Below are 18,172 nucleotides of genomic sequence, written 5' to 3'. Positions count from 1 at the left end.
TTAGTAGTTGTTTAGTTAATGACTCCTGGACTTGGACTCTGAAACTAATAGAAGTATGATTATTCGGTAATCACACTGATTGGATGCATCCTAGTTTGAGAACCTAGGTGGCTCTGGGAGATTAGGGCTCTATTTTGTGGCCATGGTAGCCATGGAGTTTTAGTTGGAATCCGGTTGTGTGATAATCAATGAGTCCAAGGCTCTGATTCTGTAATTGACTGATCAGTCAGTGATCCCTATGCTTGGACTCTGTAACTGACTTAGGCATGGATTTTTAGATAACGACATCGTAGGGTATGCATACTAATGTGAGAGCCTTGGTGGATATGGTTTATGGATTGAGTAGCCGTGGAGTCAACATTCCATTGACTCCTATAGATAACTATTGGTTCAGTTACATATTTTATTCTTGTAAATTGGGATATATGATATGAAAATTTTAAGAATATAATATTTGTGGACCGATTATTGATTTTTATGGGTGAAAAATCATTATTAGTTGTCACAAGATTCATAATATAGATGTGCATTGACACATGATCAATACTCAAAAAGCAGCATGTTGGCTACAAAATTAGGATGTAGGTGGTATAGCCAATACTCATATGGCATAATGAATTTCCCATAGGCATATAATGGTTATTTTATAAGTGGTCACAGGCAGGTGACATGCATATAAATATTATGATAGGATGTAATCAAAGGTACCATCAGGATGTCACAAAATCCCACAAGATCTGATAAATTTGTAGCAAGTACAACAAATTACTACAGGTTTTATAATAGGGTTAAATACCAATTGCCAAAGGTTTGTCATAAGTTAGTGACAGGTTAGTGACAAGCTTATACTAGACCTGTATTAAGATTGTGGCAGGTTGTAACAATTGTAGAAGGTCTACAACGAGTCTTTTAACAGGTATTGTATGCATATTGTGATAGGTTTTGAAAGGTCATTGGGTCATACTAAGTGTTATGTAGAATTACTGATGGGTTATTGTTAGGTCCCTATACTACTAGTGTATCCCCTTATTGTTATTAGTGCAACCCCCTTATTGTATTCTTGTGCCCATGTAGTCCCCATATTGTTATTATTGTTCCCCATAGAAGCCCACTATTGTTATTGTTGTGCCCTTACAATATTATTGTTATGTAGGCTCCGATTATATTATGAACCCTTAGACTCCTATATATAGAAAGGAGGTCTTGTCATTTGTATCGTCCAAGAATTTTTCATTTGTGTAATATAAAGGAGGCTTCCCCCTTGAAGAGGCTAATTTTGAAGTCGTTGATCTATCTCTTCTTTTATTTTGTGAGTTGGTTGCATAACATTTGGTATTAGAGCTTTGGATTCTGGGGTTTCACTGCTTCAAAAAGGTCATTGTGGAATTTTTGGTATAACTTTTTTTTTACGAAGCTTAAAAATTTGAAATTAAAACAAATTTGAGCTGAAATCTTGGTGAACCTCGTGTACGAATTCCAGATCTTGTCTCACTATATTTTTGGGGATATGATCCAAGGAAGTTAGAGTTTTTGAAGGCTCCAGAATTCGATCTCAAACATGTGACCTCGGGAAAACTGTTATAAATTTCTCTCTGAGCATTAGATTCAAATTTCATAAGAAGCGACAAAAACAGGATGGACTATAGTTTGTTGGGTATCATTTTGAGGACCGAAGGTCTAAAACAGTGACACATGTAACTTCGTACAAGTTCGCTCTACTGAACTAGTCTATAATCAGGGCATTGTGGGAGATTGGGCATAACTCATTTTTGGAGAATCCAATCTCGATCATAATTTTGGTGTTGGAAAGAGAACTAAAAGGGATACCATAGGACACAATTTAAGACCTTGGAGTCCAAAATTACAGAGATACATCAGATTCAATATCGAGCTCCTACAAAGCGAAAAAAAAGGGTGTGTAGTTTTTTTTTTTTTTAATTTGCATAAGTTTTGCTTGAGAAATTAGTTTGAAGTGATTCAAAGGGAATTGTGAAGCATAATTATCAATAATTGATGACCCGAAGAAAAAAAATGGAAAAAACTAGTAAGAAACCCAAAATCTCTACTATGACACATGAAGAAGAGGAAGAAACACAACATGATATATCAAAATTACAAGACCAAGTGCAAAAAATGTTGCTCTCACAAAAAGTAACTAAAGCTAAGATGGATGGTTTGAAGAATGGAATCTAAATTAAGATGAATGGTTTTAAGAATGAAATGGAAGCTAAGATAGATGGTATAGAAGAAAAACTAAAAGGCAACATGGAAGATTTGAAGAAAGACATGGAAGTTTTGACAAAGTTGCTACAAGAAAGACTTCCTAATGGCGAAAAGGTAGTAGAGGAAACTCATGATGAGAACAAAAGAAATGTTAATCATGATTTCATAGACTCTAACATTGGATTGAAGAGCCACCATGTTCCAAAGATCGAAATGAGGAATTTTGATGGCAAGGATCCAGTAACATGGATACTACAGATGGAGCAATATTTCGATATCCATAATGTGAAAAACACACAAAAGGTACGCATTGCAACTTTATGTTTGGAACACAATTAGTTTGTATGGTATCGATGGCTTTACTCTCGTAAACAAATTGTCACTTGGTCAATTTTTACGGAGGAAATGATACCACATTATGAGGATACAAAGAGAAACACCTTCTTTAGCCAATTGATAAATCTCAAACAAAAGGGTTCAATAGTGGAGCACATTGAGGACTTCCAAAAATTAAATATAAGGGTAAATGATATTCCAGACGAGCATAGGATTGATTTCTTCATAGGGACTTTAAAGGATAAAAATGAGGTTCGTCTTTGGGAATTTGATTCATTGGAGAAGGCATTCAAGTTGGCAAGAAAAATTGAAAGCAAAATTATGGCAACAAGGAATCCTAACACTCACAACTATAAAGATGGAAGTGTTGTTGCTCCTAGCCTTCCACAACCTACAAGGTTGACACCACAAAATTGGAAGAAAAAAGAGAAAAAGGTCTATGTTACAGTTGTGATAACAAATACACTAAAGGTCATAAATGTGTTTAGAAGAAATTAATTTACATAGATTGGGAAGAGGAGGACGAAAAGGAACAAGAAATGTCAAAAGAAGAGGATATACACTAGGAACCAACACTAGAGAAAGAAGAAATGAATCCGACCATATCTTGTAATGCATTGATAGGAATTATCACTCCTCAAACTCTCAAGATAGAAGGACATATCAAGAAGAAAAAGGTAATAATGTTGATTGATTCGAGTAGTACCCATAATTTAATTCATTGTAAGATAGCCAAGGAATTGAATTTCTTCCTATATCCAGCACCATAGTGTCAAGTGATGGTTGCAAATAGAGGAACAATAAATTACTATGGAAAGTGCCATAATATCGAGCTATCCATGGGAGAATATGTATTGAATAGTCCAATGCTTTCCATTCCAATGGGTGGTGCTGATGTTGTACTAGGAGTCCAATGGTTACAATCTTTGGGTATGATAGCTTTTAATTTTCAAGAATTGTTGGGCGTGGAGCCTGATTATCTTATTTATTCAGAGGTATCACCGCATTTGACCCAAGTTTGTAATGTGGCGGCAACGCCGACCGTAATATTTGCACTGCAAGGGGGGTACATGGGGGGCGACTGCGATATTTGGGAGCACCCGCCTGGTAGGGGATCGGGGGTAGCGCCCCCGAAGCTAAAAATAGATGTAAAATTGCCTTGTAAAATGTTTTAATTTCATAATAAATCTGGGCCATTCATTAGGCAGAGATCTGACGGTAGAAGCTATGTTTAATTTAGGGTTTTTTTTTTCCCTAGAAGGCAACCCCTCGCTATATATGAGGGAATTGTATTTCGTCTATGCAGATCTGTATTCTGAGTGAGAAAGGGAGAGGAGATTGTGTGAGAGCGAAGAAGGAATTACAATGGATCTGCTGTAGGTTGTATCTTTTCAGTTTGTTGGATAATATAAAAGGAAGAATTGGTTGTTTCTCCGTGGACTTAGACCAAATTGGGTGAACCACATATATCTGTGTCTCTCTTGTTTTATGTGTTTTCTGTGTTTATATTTCTGAAATATATTTTGTGTGTTCCATTGCTCTGTAATATATAATTTTCTAACAAAATCTTTTCTTGATTTTTTTTTGGGAAGGAAAGGAAGTTGAATTAACGGGTATCACAGAGAAACTAGGAAATATAATCAACTCTAATGGCATGACAAAGCTTCTAAAGAAAGAACAACATGGCATAATTGCACAATTATGTTCACTAGAGGTTAAAACAACACAATCATCTATTTTTACAAATCTTCAAAAAGTCTTGGACAATCATTCTAAGGTTCAAGCAATGGAAGATCACATCGAGCATCAACAACAAGTTCTCCAACTCTTCAAGGATAACTTCACTTTGGCACATAATCGAATGAAATAACAGGCATATCAACATCGCAATGAAAGAAGCTTTGATGTAGGCAACTCAGAATTTTTATGACTACAACCATACAAACAAATGTACCTCAACCAAGCTAAGAAGGATAACAAATTATCACCAAAGTGATATGGTCCTTATAAGGTGTTGCAAAATATTGGTACTATGGAATACACATTGGAGCTTCCTACATCTTCCCAAGTGCACCCAGCTCTCCATGTTTCATGCTTAAAGAAAGTTATAGGGGACAAGATCCGAGTTTAAAAAATATTTCTTGAACTTGAAGAGGAAGGAAAAATCATATTGGAACCTGAAGAAGCCATAGAAATGAGAACCCAATAGCTACGAAATCAATCAATTTCAGAGTATCTTGTCAAGTAATTACCCACTGAAGGTTCCACATGGGAGGATGAGAATTTTATACAAAAGCATCCAAAACTACTCAAGCATTGAGGACAACACTTTTTTGAAGGAGAGGGGCAGGTTAGATCCCTATACTACTAGTGTAGCCCCTTATTGTTATTAGTGCAACCCCCTTATTGTATTGTTGTGCCCATGTAGTCCCCATATTGTTATTATTATGCCCCATATAAGCCCACTAATGTTATTGTTGTGCCCTTACAATATTATTGTTATGTAGGCTCTATTATATTGTGACCCTTTAGGCAAGGAGGTCTTGTCATTTGTATCATCCAAGAATTGTTCATTTGTGTAATGTAAAGGAGGTTTCCCCATCGAAGAGGCTAATTTTGAAGTCCTTGATCTATCTCTTCTTTTATTTTGTGAGTTGGTCGCATAATAGTTATGGTAGGATGTTATGATAGGTCATAACAAGTGCGAATAATAGGAATGATAGTCATGAGGATGTTTATCGAATGCAGTTTTCAAGTAAACATAAATGATTAATGAGGTTAATTTGGTACACGAAGGGAAGGATACTCCCTTGACCCCTTTTTATATTAGTTCATATGGATGCCATATCAAATGTATTTAAGGTAAATGACTGTAGGAAATATTAGAGCTTAAATATAACTTAGAGATGCATTTGAGAGTATGCATATTAAAAGAAGGTAATGTGTATATGACTATGGTGTAAAAAGCATGTGTCACTATGGAATGTTGATCAAATAAGGTAGTGGATAAGGAGTTTTGTATGTGATTTATGAGAAAAGGAATACAACCTAGGGTTTTACGCAGATTAGAGGTAGGTCAAAATGCCAATTTTTTAAGGTTGTAGATGATTTGGATGTTAGAAATGTGTTGTCATTAATGGAAAAGGTAATCAAGATGAAAGCAAAAGAGGTGGTCGCAAGAAGTATGAAGCTAAACTCAAGGTATGTCAAAGGAAAATTTGGAAAAGGTGTAGTGAGTTTAAATCCCTTTTCAATAAAGAAGATCACTTCAAGAGAAGTTGGAACCCACTCAAATGAATAGAGATCTGAAAGATATTTCTAGTGGTATATGGAAGTTCGAAAAAGGCCTTCGGGATAAGAATTTATTTTCAGTCAAAGGTGAGACCTCGAAAGTCAAAGTTAAAGAGTTAAATTGGCGAAGGACCATTTTATAGCAAGTTAAATTTGGCAGGGTTTCCAAACATGCCAAAGATGTTTAACAGAGCAGCTAACCAATATGGCCAAATGTGACCAGTCAATGGTGTAACAGGATGATTTTTTATTTGCTGACGAAGGTCCCACTATACACATCATCCCGGAAGAGTTTTCCCCAGATGAAATCAAAAGTGCGCACAAAGGGAATGCCCAGGATGATATAAACCCAAGAGGAGGTGGAAAATACACACAATAGAGTCAATGGCTCTCATTGGCAGAGTTTAACAGTGGGGATCTCCATGGGACAACTCATCCCATAGGGTCTTCCTCTAAAGTTCTAAGGCACGTGCATAAGGTTATGGCCCGAGATGACATATGGTCAAGTAAAATTCTGCGAGGAGAGGTGTAACAATAGTAAAAAGGTTCGGACCCTTATAAAATTTAATGAATAAACTCAATGCAAAACCAAAGGCTCAAGACCCTTTCTCTCTCCATAATGGATGATGTGTGGTAGAATTCTATTGGCTCATGATGACATCAACATGAAATTAGAATAGGGGACATGTGGCATGCATTTTCATTGTTTTCACGTGGTCAAAAGGGCAAAATTTGAGTGACACGTGTCACTGCTCAGAGGGAACCATGTGGCATCAGTGACATGAGCAGGACATCATCCCGGAAAGGCTTTCCTAGAAGGTTTTTAAAGAGAACATGGTGAAGAGCTCTGAGCTGACTAGGCGTCGAGTAGTTGTTAGAGACAACACACCTTGATCAATCATTGATTAGTTCATAGTTGCAGGTGGTGGTACCACTAGGACACCTCATCCCAGTCCTTGGACCCTGGAAAGAAATTAAATGGTGCATAAGAGGAAGCACTGGGATGATTCAACATCGGGAAAGGGTGGTAGTAAGACACAACGCTGAGAACTAATAAGAAAGTGGTCAAGACACGTCACTTCAGACGTGCCACCACGTAAGAATTTGCAAAGGTGCACAAAAATAAATCTGGGGGCTTAAGTTAAAGGGGTAGGATGAGGTCTTGTTGTGGTGATTCTGACCATGTGCATTGGAGGTTTGTAGTGTTAAAATAATCCCTCAAAACTATAATGCAATATACCTACAAAGTTAAATTTGGCAGCTAAAAATAAGCGATTTGGGCCTATTTGTATTGTAGGCGTGAACAATTTGACAAATTGGTGTTTTACTAAAAAATCTTTTTGCCTATGTTAAAGCGCTTGGGGCTATGATTGAATGTTTAAAACATGAACATGCCGACACATAATGATTTGACATTGAAATTTGGAGTTTTTTCCAAATGAAGCGCGATGCTAAAGTTTGATATAAAAGGCATGAATGAGTTGGCACTCAAATGGTGGAAGTGGACATATTTTGCAGCTATGTGACAATTTGGATAAACTTGGCAATGTGCCAAATTTATAAAGCCCGAACTAAATCTTATAAAGATTCTAGAATAGAAAAATTAAGTAGTTAAGCTTAGTTTTTCTTGCAAAATCAAGGAAGGAGAGTTTGAAGACTTTGAGAGAATATTCAAATGACTTGACAAAATCAAGACAAAGACAAAAATAAAAAATTCATGAAAGCATCAAAGTGAAAGATAATTAAATTTCGAAAAACCAAAAATATCAGTCCAAAATCTATATAAACATAATCGAATTTGCAAGATGTGTGAAATTATGGGTGGACAAGTATGCAGGATGAATTGATTTTGTTGGTGTTTATGGTGGTTTGGTAAGTGATCAATTATTGCTAAAGGTGTTTGTATGGTGGTTTGGTAAGTGATCAATTATTGCTGAAGGTGTTTGTATGGTGGTTTTGGTGAGTGATTGAGGAGTCAATTTTTTTTTTTTAATGTATGGAAGTGGCCTTCATGATGAGTATGAAAAATTGTTTGAAAGATGAATCATTTGTTGGGTGTGGAGCCTGCTTATCTTCTTTATTTAGAGGTATCGCCACATTGGACCCCAGTTCGTAATGTGGTGGCAATGCCGCCTGTAAAATGTACGCTGCAAGAGGGGTCCAGGGGGGTGGCTACGATCTTTGGGAGCTCCCCCTTGGCGGGGGATCGGGGGCAGTGCCCCCAAAGCTAAAATAGATGTAAAATTGCCTTGTAAAATGTCAAAATTTCGTAGTCAATCTGGGTCGTTCATTAGGCGGAGATCTAATGGTAGAAGTTATGTTTAATTTATGGTTTTTTGCCATAGAAGGAAACCCCTTGCTATATATGAGGGAACTGTATTACGTCTATGTAGATATGTATTCTGAGTGAGAAAGAGAGAGGAGAATGTGTGAGAGCGAAGAGGGAATTACAACAGATCTATTGTAGGTTGTATCTCTTCAGTTAATTGGATAATATAAAAGGAAGGACGGGCTGTTTCTGCGTGGACGTAGCTCAAATTGGGTGAACCACGTATATCTGTGTCTCTCTTGTTTTATGCGTTTTCTGTGTTTATATTTATGCAATATTTTATGTGTTCCATTGCTCTATAATATATAATTTTCTAACATCATTGAGGTGAGGCAAGTTGTAGCTTTCAAGGCAGGGGTTGCAATTCCTTCAGTTAGTTGTTGGTAAAAGTTAGGGGTTGGAGCTCCTTTCAGTGGTAACTGAAAAACTTAGGGGTTGTATCTCCTTTTAGTTGTCATTGATAAAATTGGGGAGTAGTTGCTTCCTTCTGGTTGTATCCATAAAACTCTGTAACAAAAAGTAGCAACTTTCCTTGTGAAGTAAATTGAAGTAATCATTTGAGAATTTGTTTGTTCTCTTTGTGCTATTTGTGTTGAGTCTTTCCATGCTCATCTGACTTAATTGTTGGAAATTTTAATGGTGTCATAATACCATTGCAAGTAAAAGAAATTTATAAAATTCCTCCAATATTGATTCAATTCCCCACCCCTCCCCTCCCCCGCCTCCCCGCCCTCTTAGTATTGGGTTGGTTTCTAACATTGGAAACATAAGGATAAGAAAGGATCTATAATATCATGTCAGAATGAATAAAAAAATTTCCAATGGGTTCTTGTTACAGGTTGGAAACAAATACTAATGGGAACAAGTTGCTTGTTATTTGAAATACAAAAATAGTAGCATGAATGAAGGCAAACAAATTGCAACAAGGAAATATTTTTGGATACAAAGATTGTATATAAGAATTTTATGTAGGAATGGTGTCTGTGGATGAAGCACTTGGAAACCATCTTTAGTTATGATTTTTACATCATATAAAAAAATTATACTTCACAATATGTTTTGTGTTATGTTTTGGATAAGATTGGATATTGATTTCTCTTGCTTAAAACAAGAAAACATGTGTCTACGTCCTTATAAATGTTAACATGTGTGAGTTAACTATTGCAGATACTAATGTTATTTGTTTTTGTCCCCTAGGTATGATGTTGGTGGTGCTATAAGTGCACACTTGTTTGTGTGGAGAAAGAACCTCTGATCCAGTTGAAGTACAGAAGGCATCGAAAGCATGGAGAATGCTCGAGGAGGACACCAAGGAAGAGGACATGGGTTATGAGTTTTTGCAGCAACAAATTTGTTGGGTGTGGAGCCTGATTATCTTCTGTATTCAAAGGTTTCAGTCGGATGTATACCTCAGGAAGACTGTACACCCCTCCACGCAGGGGTAAATACCCCCCGGTTGGGGGTCCGAGGGCTAGCGATCCCCTGTCGGGGGTTTAGGGGCAACGCCCCCGAAGCTAAAAATAGATGTAAAATTGCCTTGTAAAAGTCTAGTAATTTCTAGTCAATCTGGGTTGTTCATTAGGCGGATGATCTGACAGTAGAAGTTATGTCTAATTTAGTGTTTTTTGCCCTAGAAGGCAACCGCTCACTATATATGAGGGAATTGTATTGTGTCTATGGATATCTGGATTCTGAGTGAGGAAGAGAGAAGAGATTGAGAGCGAAGAGGGTGTTACAGAGGATCTGTTGTAGGTTGTATCCCTTCAGTTTACTGGATAATATAATAAAAGAAGGATTGGCTGTTTCTCCATGGATGTAGCCCAAATTGGGTGAACCACGTATATATGTGTCTCTCTTGTTTTATGCGTTTTATGTGTTTATATTTCTGCAATATTTTATGTGTTTCATTGCTCTGTAATACATAATTTTCTAACAACTGGTATCAGAGTCGAAGGTCTATTTGGCTGATAAACTCGCAAGAGAGAAGGGTTCCTGGTTCGAGTGGGAGCAATGGCGGAAGATGGTAGGTTTAGGGTCGAAAAATTCAACGGCCAAAACTACCAGCTATGGAAGATGCAGATGGAAGATTATATGTATCAGAGAGATCTGTACCTACCATTGAGTGGAAAGACAAAGAAGCTGATGAGTATGACAGACACAGAATGGGATATTCTCGACAGAAAGACACTTGGAACAATACGGCTGTGCCTAGCGGCATCAGTAGCATTTAATATTTCAAAGGAAACGACAACACAGGGTTTAATGTCAGCATTGGCCAAACTATATGAAAAACCCTCAGCCTCAAATAAGGTATTTCTTATGAAGTGTTTATTTAATATGAAGATGTCAGAAGGTGGATCTGTTGCAGACCATTTAAATGATTTTAATACAGTTACAAGTCAGTTAAGTTCTGTAGGGGTAAATTTTGATGATGAAGTTAGGGCTCTGTTATTTCTGTGCCCATTGGCAGAAAGTTGGAATGGTTTAGTTATGGCCATTAGTAACTCTATCTCTGGATCTAGTACTTTAAAGTTTGATGATGTTGTCGATGTAATCCTTAGCGAGGAAATGCGACGGAAAAGCTCCGGTGAGACATCAGGTAATGATTTGAGTGCAGAGTCTAGGCGAAGAAAAATGGAAAGAGGAAAGAGCTCAGGATATTTCAGTAAATCAAGGAAAGGCAGATCCAATTCCAGATCGGGGATAGTATGCTCGAAATGCAGAAAGAAAGGACACCTAAAGAAAGAATGTAGATCTCAGAAGGGAAAAGAAGGAGATGCACAACAAGAAAACAATCATGAAGCAAATGTGACAGGTGAGGTGTTACGAGATGCTTTGATTCTTTCTTTCAAAAATATTACTGATTCCTGGGTGGTCGATTCAAGGGCCTCATTCCATGCCACACCTGATAAGAAATATTTTCATGACTATATTAAAGGAGATTTTGGACAAGTCCGTTTGGGTGATGATAAACCTTGTAAAATTGTTGGAATGGGTAAGGTTCTTATAAAACAGCAGAATGGAAACCAATGGCTACTAAAGGAGGTAAGGCATGTTCCAGATCTGAAGAAAAATCTGATTTCAATAGGGCAGTTAGGCGGTGAATGTTGTGTGACAACTTTCACAGATAAAGCTTGGAAGGTCACAAAAGGAGCCCTGGTAATAGCAAAAAGGTGAAAAGGTTGGTACATTGTATTTATGCAATGGTATTTCTAACTCTGTTAATGCTTTAACTTCCAAAGGAGCAAATGTAGCATTATGGCATCATAGGCTCAGACACATGAGTGAGAAGGGGATGAAGATTCTTCACTCAAGGAATTTGTTGTTGGGTTTGAAGAATGTTGATTTGGACTTCTGTGAGAATTGTGTTTATGGAAAACAGAAGAGAGTCAGATTCCTTAGAGTTGGGAAAGAAAAGAAGATCGAAAAATTAGAGCTTATGCATACAAATGTATGGGGACCAGCTCAGGTATCATCTCTTGGTGGCTCTCATTATTATGTTACTTTTATTGATGATGCAACCAGAAAAACCTGGATTTATTATATTCGAAATAAATCTAATGTATTTGATACTTTCAAGAAATGGAAAGCTTTGGTTGAAAATGAGACATGAGAGAAAGTGAAGTGTCACAGATCAGATAATGGAGGTGAATATTGCAGCAAAGAGTTTGATAGGTACTGTTCAGAGCATGGAATTCGCAGAGAGAAGACAATTCCAAGAACACCACAAGAAAATGGTGTGTCAGAAAGGATGAATAGAACAATCATGGAGCGTGCAAGGTGCATGAGATTGCATGCAGGATTGCCTTTACAATTTTGGGCAGATGCTGTAGATACTGTTGTTAATCTAATAAACAGAGGGCCTTCAAGTTCCTTGGATGGTGGTATTTCAGAGGAGGCATGGACAGGTAAAAAGGTAAACTACTCCTTTTTGAAGACTTTTGGTTGTGAAGCCTTTGTCCACATTAACAAAGAAAATAGAACAAAGCTTGAGGCAAAATCAAAGAAATGTACCTTTATTGGATATGGTGTTAATGATTTTGGTTATTGCTTATATGATTATGAAAATCACAAAATCATTAGGAGCAGAGATGTAATATTCAATGAAAAGGTCTTGTATAAGAATCAATTGCAGGAAAAGAAACAGGAAAAAGAAAACAAAGAATACACAGTGCTTGACGATATCACATGAAAAGTGATGGTGCCTGAAAATCATAATGATCAACAGCCAGAACAACAACCACAACAACAACAAGCACTTCAAACACCTGAAAGTGGTGTTAAAAGATCTACCAGGATAAGTAGACCCCCTGAACGATACTCTCCTTCATTATATTATGTATTTTTGACTGATTCTGGTGAAACAGAATGTTATGAAGAAGCGGTGCAGTTAGAAACCAGAAAGAAGTGGGAGCATGCCATGAAAGAAGAGATGGACTCCTTAGCACATAACCAGACTTGGGACTTAGTCAGGTTGCCTGCAGGTAAAACAACATTGCAGAATAAATGGGTTTACAGGCTAAAGGAAGAAGATGGAGGAAAAAATAGGTACAAAGCTAGACTTGTGGTGAAGGGGTTTGCACAGAAGAAAGGTATTGATTTTGATGAAATATTTTCTCCTGTTGCTAAAATGACTTCAATCAAAACTATTTTAAGTCTAGTAGCAGCTGAAGATTTGCATCTTGAGCAGTGAAATGCAAAGACAACCTTTCTCCATGGGGATTTGGAGGAAGAGATATATATGCAACAACCACAAGGATATGAGGTAAAAGGGAAGGAGAAACTAGTGTGCAGGTTGAAGAAGAGCTTGTATGGTTAAAACAGGCTCCAAGGCAGTGGTATCTAAAATTTGACAAGTTTATGTCTGAACAAGGTTATACTAGATGTCACTCTGATCATTGTGTCTATCTCAAAAGGCAAAATGATGGTAGCTATATTATATTTTTATTGTATGTAGATGACATGCTTGTTACAGGTTCTAACATGCAGGAAATAAATGTGCTCAAAAGAAAATTGGCAAACTCATTTGCAATGAAGGATTTGGGTGGTGCAAAACAAATCCTTGGTATGAGAATAACTAGAGACAGGAAGGATCACAAATTAACATTGTCTCAAAGTGAGTACATAGAAAATGTGTTGAAAGATTTAATATGTAGAATGCAAAACCAGTTAGTATACCTTTGGCTAGCCATTTCAAATTAAGTAAGGAGGTGTGTCCCAATACTCAGGAAGAAATGGCTCATATTTCTAAAGTTCCATATGCATCAGCAGTTGGAAGCTTAATGTATGCAATGGTCTGCACAAGGCCTGATATTTCACATGCAGTGGAAGTTGTAAGTAGGTACATGAAAAATCCAAGAAAAGAACATTGAATGGCAGTGAAGTGGATTCTCAGGTATTTGAGAGGTACCACAAATCAAGCATTATGCTTTGGTGGTTCAAACATTTCTCTACAGGGATACGTTGATGCAGATATGGAAAGTGATAGAGATAACATGAGGAGCACAACAGGGTATGTGTTTATTGTAGGTGGAACAACTGTCAGTTGGGTTTCAAAAATCCAAAGTGTTGTTGCACTTTCAACAACAAAAGCAAAGTACATTGCCGCTACAGAGGCTAGTAAAGAAATGATTTGGTTACAAAAGTTTCTGGATGAATTGGGCAAGAAGCAGGAGTTGGGCAGGTTATACAGTGACAGCCAAAGTGCCATACATCTTGCAAATAACTCTACATTTCATTCCAAGACTAAACATATACAACTCAAGTACCATTTCATACGGTCAGCATTGGAGGATGGACAATTGAAGCTGGAAAAGATACACACTAGCCAGAATCCTGTAGATATGCTAACAAAAGTTGTAACCGGGGAGAAACTGAGAATCTGTGAAGTTTCAATTGGTCTTCAAGTGTGATGAAGAAGATGAGAAACAACCAGGTCCAAAGTGGAGTCATTGTCTAGCAAATGAAGCAGTAGTGGAGTTTTTATAATCAATCTCGAAGTGGGAGATTGTTTGGTGTGGAGCCTGATTATCTTTTGTATTCAAAGGTTTCAACCAGATGTATGCCCCAAGAAGACTATACACCCCTCCATGCGGGGCAGTGCGGGGGGGTACCAGTGGTCCCCCGATGGGGGTTTGGGGGCAGTGCCCCCGAAGCTAAAAATAGATGTAAAATTGCCTTGTAAAAGTCTAGTAATTTCTAGTCAATATGGGTCGTTCATTAGGCAAATGATCTGACGGTAGAAGTTATGTTTACTTTAGGGTTTTTTCCCTAGAAGACAACCCCTCACTATATATGAGGGGATCGTATTGTGTGTATGGATATTTGGATTCTGAGTGAGGAAGAGAGAGGAGATTGAGAGTGAAGAGGGTGTTACAGCGGATCTATTGTAGGTTGTATCTCTTCAGTTTGCTGGATAATATAATAAAAGAAGGACTTGTTGTTTCTCCGTGGATGTAGCCAAAAATGGGTGAACTGCGTATATCTGTGTCTCTCTTGTTTTATGCGTTTTCTGTGTTTATATTACTGCAATATTTTATATTTTCCATTGCTCCGTAATATATAATTTTCTGACAAAATTCAGATTCTGGACATATCATGCACTGAGCACAATGCATAAAATAAGGCGGGGAGGAATGTAATACCCCCTCCTAACCCCTGTATTGTAAATGTATGTATGTGGATACTGAGGCCAAGATGTCACTGGAAGTATCCACATAAGTAGGCCAGTGGGTCAAATTATAGCATGAATAATGTTGTAGTGCTTATGTAATGGGTCTAAGGACCATGATATTATGCTAGTGATCCAAAGTAACATTATGATGGTTGCTTTCCCATTTATTGATATTAGATAGATATTTGGGGCTACTGCCTAGATATTTTGTGTAGGTTTTAGCTAAGTGGTCGGAGGGGCGAGATTGTAAATAAAATGTAATTATTGTTAATTTTTACACTACTCTATGTTGTTCAATTACTTTAGCCCAATTCAATTCTTAAATTATGAATATTTCAATAAGAATTAATACTTTTCATCAATCAATAGTAACTTAAGATAGAATAGTAATGCAATGAAAATAGGATATAATCAACAAGAGACACCAGATTTGGTCAATGACCAAGGAAAAACCCACTATGGGGGAAAACCTTTGAAATTCTTCTTCTATTAGATTGTAATAAAATTTCCAACAAAGAGTAAAATGAGCCCATACAAAAGTATCCAACAATATAAACCAAATAATATCAGAAATATGATCCCAACAACAATACTGATCAGAGATATCTTTCCCAATTTGCGGTCAACTGCGATCAACTATCAAACTAAAACCTAGATCCCAACTGCATGGAGGAAGAGTTGTGTGTGTAGTTGAGATGCTCCAACCACACATATGAGCTTGTGTCCATGTGGTTATGACTGAAAATTACCTGTGTCAACCCTGCAGATGGAACCCAAAAACCCTAATCACATGTGTGAACTTTAGACCCTGCAATTTCAAACCTGTACGAACCAAACTCTACAAACCAAATTTCAGATCTATACGAACCAATCCAATGAAGAGAGAGAAGAAGAAGATGTTTGATGATAATGTTTAAATGAGCTTGGGGTCACTTGTATCTATACGCTTCCAAGGGTGTCCAATTTCCTGTTAGGGTCAACCTTTCTTTTTTGTAACGTTGTGGGTTTCAATTCAAACATATACTTTCTCTTGTCCAAATTCAGTTCTTCAAAAGTCAAAATTGGTCCTCTTGAAAAGAGGAATCTAGTCCCATGATTGGAATTTGTCACTAAGCTACCAAATTAACACTCCCTCTCAGATAGGGAGAAATTCCAACTGTATCATATGATCATCATAAATATCCTGTCATCATATCATGTCTCATCTCTACTCAACACTATTTGTTGAGCCATTCTAAAATCTAAAGAAGAAGAATCATCGGGGAGCATAAGCTACCACCATCTTAGGACAATGAGGAATTTCCTATGGGACACTTTCACCTCACGTCATTTCATAGGGCAACATACATCTTCCGCCCTATGTCGAGAAATAGGTGTGATACAATATCTCATCCATCCTATTGCTTCCTAATCTTCCCAACAATGACCCTCAAGAGTCATGTGGTGGAACACCATGCATCATAAGCTTGGGTGAGATACCCAAATTACTAAAGGTAAGGATCACACACCCCTAATTGCTCTCAACTCATTGGCCAGACGAGGAGCTATAATCCTAATAACCCAGCTTGTAGGTATGATGCAAACAAGGGCATACTCTGTTAGAATAAGATAGGAGAGAAAAATATTCCACCCCATGGGTGACAGATAGGGATTATACCATATTGTACAGAGATCCTCAACCCTAGTAGCCCTACATCTCAATTCCTCTACCTAGGATCTCATATAGGGGAGAAGAGGTAACTTAATGTCCTAGATCAATGATGCCCCTTATCAGGAGGGGTCACATCCATCAGTCCATGATGCTCTCTCTTTACCAAGAACTTCCCTTTCAGCAAAGCCTTGGTGAGAATATCTGCAATCTTCTCATCTGTCTATATGTGATGGAGTCTAATGGCTTCTCTCTCCACCATGTCTCAAATGTAATGATTTCATATCTCTATGTGTTTGTACTTGTCATGAAACAAAATATTCTATGCTAGATAGATCCCACTATTGTTGGTGTAATATATCACTATAGTGTCTAGGACCTGCTCAAGCAACTCTCTAAAGAGATTTTCTCAACCAAATTTCTTTGCAACTAGCCATGCTAGCGACTATATATTCTGCCTCTATGGTACTCAGTGATATAGACCTTTGTTTCTTTCTCGTCCAAGATATCATGGAAGATCTAAGGATAAAACAAAATCCAGAAGTACTCTTCGTGTCTACAACATTTCCTGTTGAGTCAACATCGATATATCCATGTAGTCGAACATATCCGATAGAATATCTCAGACCAAGGGTGATTTTCCCATGCAAGTACCTCAAAAATTTGTTTGGCAGCAATCTATTGTCCATGGAGAGACTCGGTCGTGAATTGAATCAACGTGTTCACTGCAAAGCATATGTCTGAATGAGTGTTCACTAGGAACATTAGAGTCCCAATCAACTATTTATACTCACATGGATTCGCCAAATCTGGTCCTGTAAATTCTCTACATAGCTTCTTGAAATTCATTTCCATCGATGTGGCTAAGGACTTGCATTCCATCATTCTAAATCTCTCCAACAACTTCACGACATATTTTCCTTGTGAAAGGAAAACATCACCAAGCCTTTTCCACACCTCAAGCCTAGGAATTTTTGCATGAGTCCAAGGTCCTTCATCTCAAATTCAGAGGCTAGATCCCTCTTACACTCGATCATTATGGGCTCACTACCTATCACAAATAAATCGTCAACATATAAAAACAAAATCAATGGAATACCTTGGACCACTTTGAAGTAGAGGTTAGGATCGAAATTAATTCTTGTGAATCCAAGATTCATCAGGTAAGTATTTATATCAGTGTACGATGCTCTAGGGGCTTGCTTCAAACCATACAATGCTTTCTTCAACCTGCAGACATGTGTCTTTAGATCCTCTACTTCAAATCCTTGTGGCTGCTCAACATGTACTTCTTCTTGTAACATGCCATGAAGGAATGTTTTCTTCACGTCCATCTGATGAAGGGTCCATCCTTGACTTGCAACAAGGGAAAATATTGAATGAATGGTGGTGTATCGAGCCATAGGGAAAAATATATCATCGTAATATTCTCCCTCTTTCTGGGAGAAGCCTCAGGAAACGAACCTTTCCTTGTATTTCTTAATGCTTCCATTGACTCCATGTTTGATCCTGAATAACCATTTTGAAGTCACGAAAAATTTCCTCTTTGGTCTTGGCGCAACATCCCATACATCATTCATCATAATTGATTCATATTCTTCAGCCATATCATCCTTCCAAACGTATTCTTTCATGACTTCTTCAAAGGTGTGAGGCCCAACTTAAATCATAT

This window comes from Pinus tabuliformis, chromosome 1_1, assembly GCF_031772625.1.
Source record: "Pinus tabuliformis cultivar Carrire ecotype Pingquan chromosome 1_1, CPIR1, whole genome shotgun sequence".
Classification (NCBI taxonomy): Eukaryota; Viridiplantae; Streptophyta; class Pinopsida; order Pinales; family Pinaceae; genus Pinus; species Pinus tabuliformis.
Note: the sequence above shows the minus strand (reverse complement) of the source record.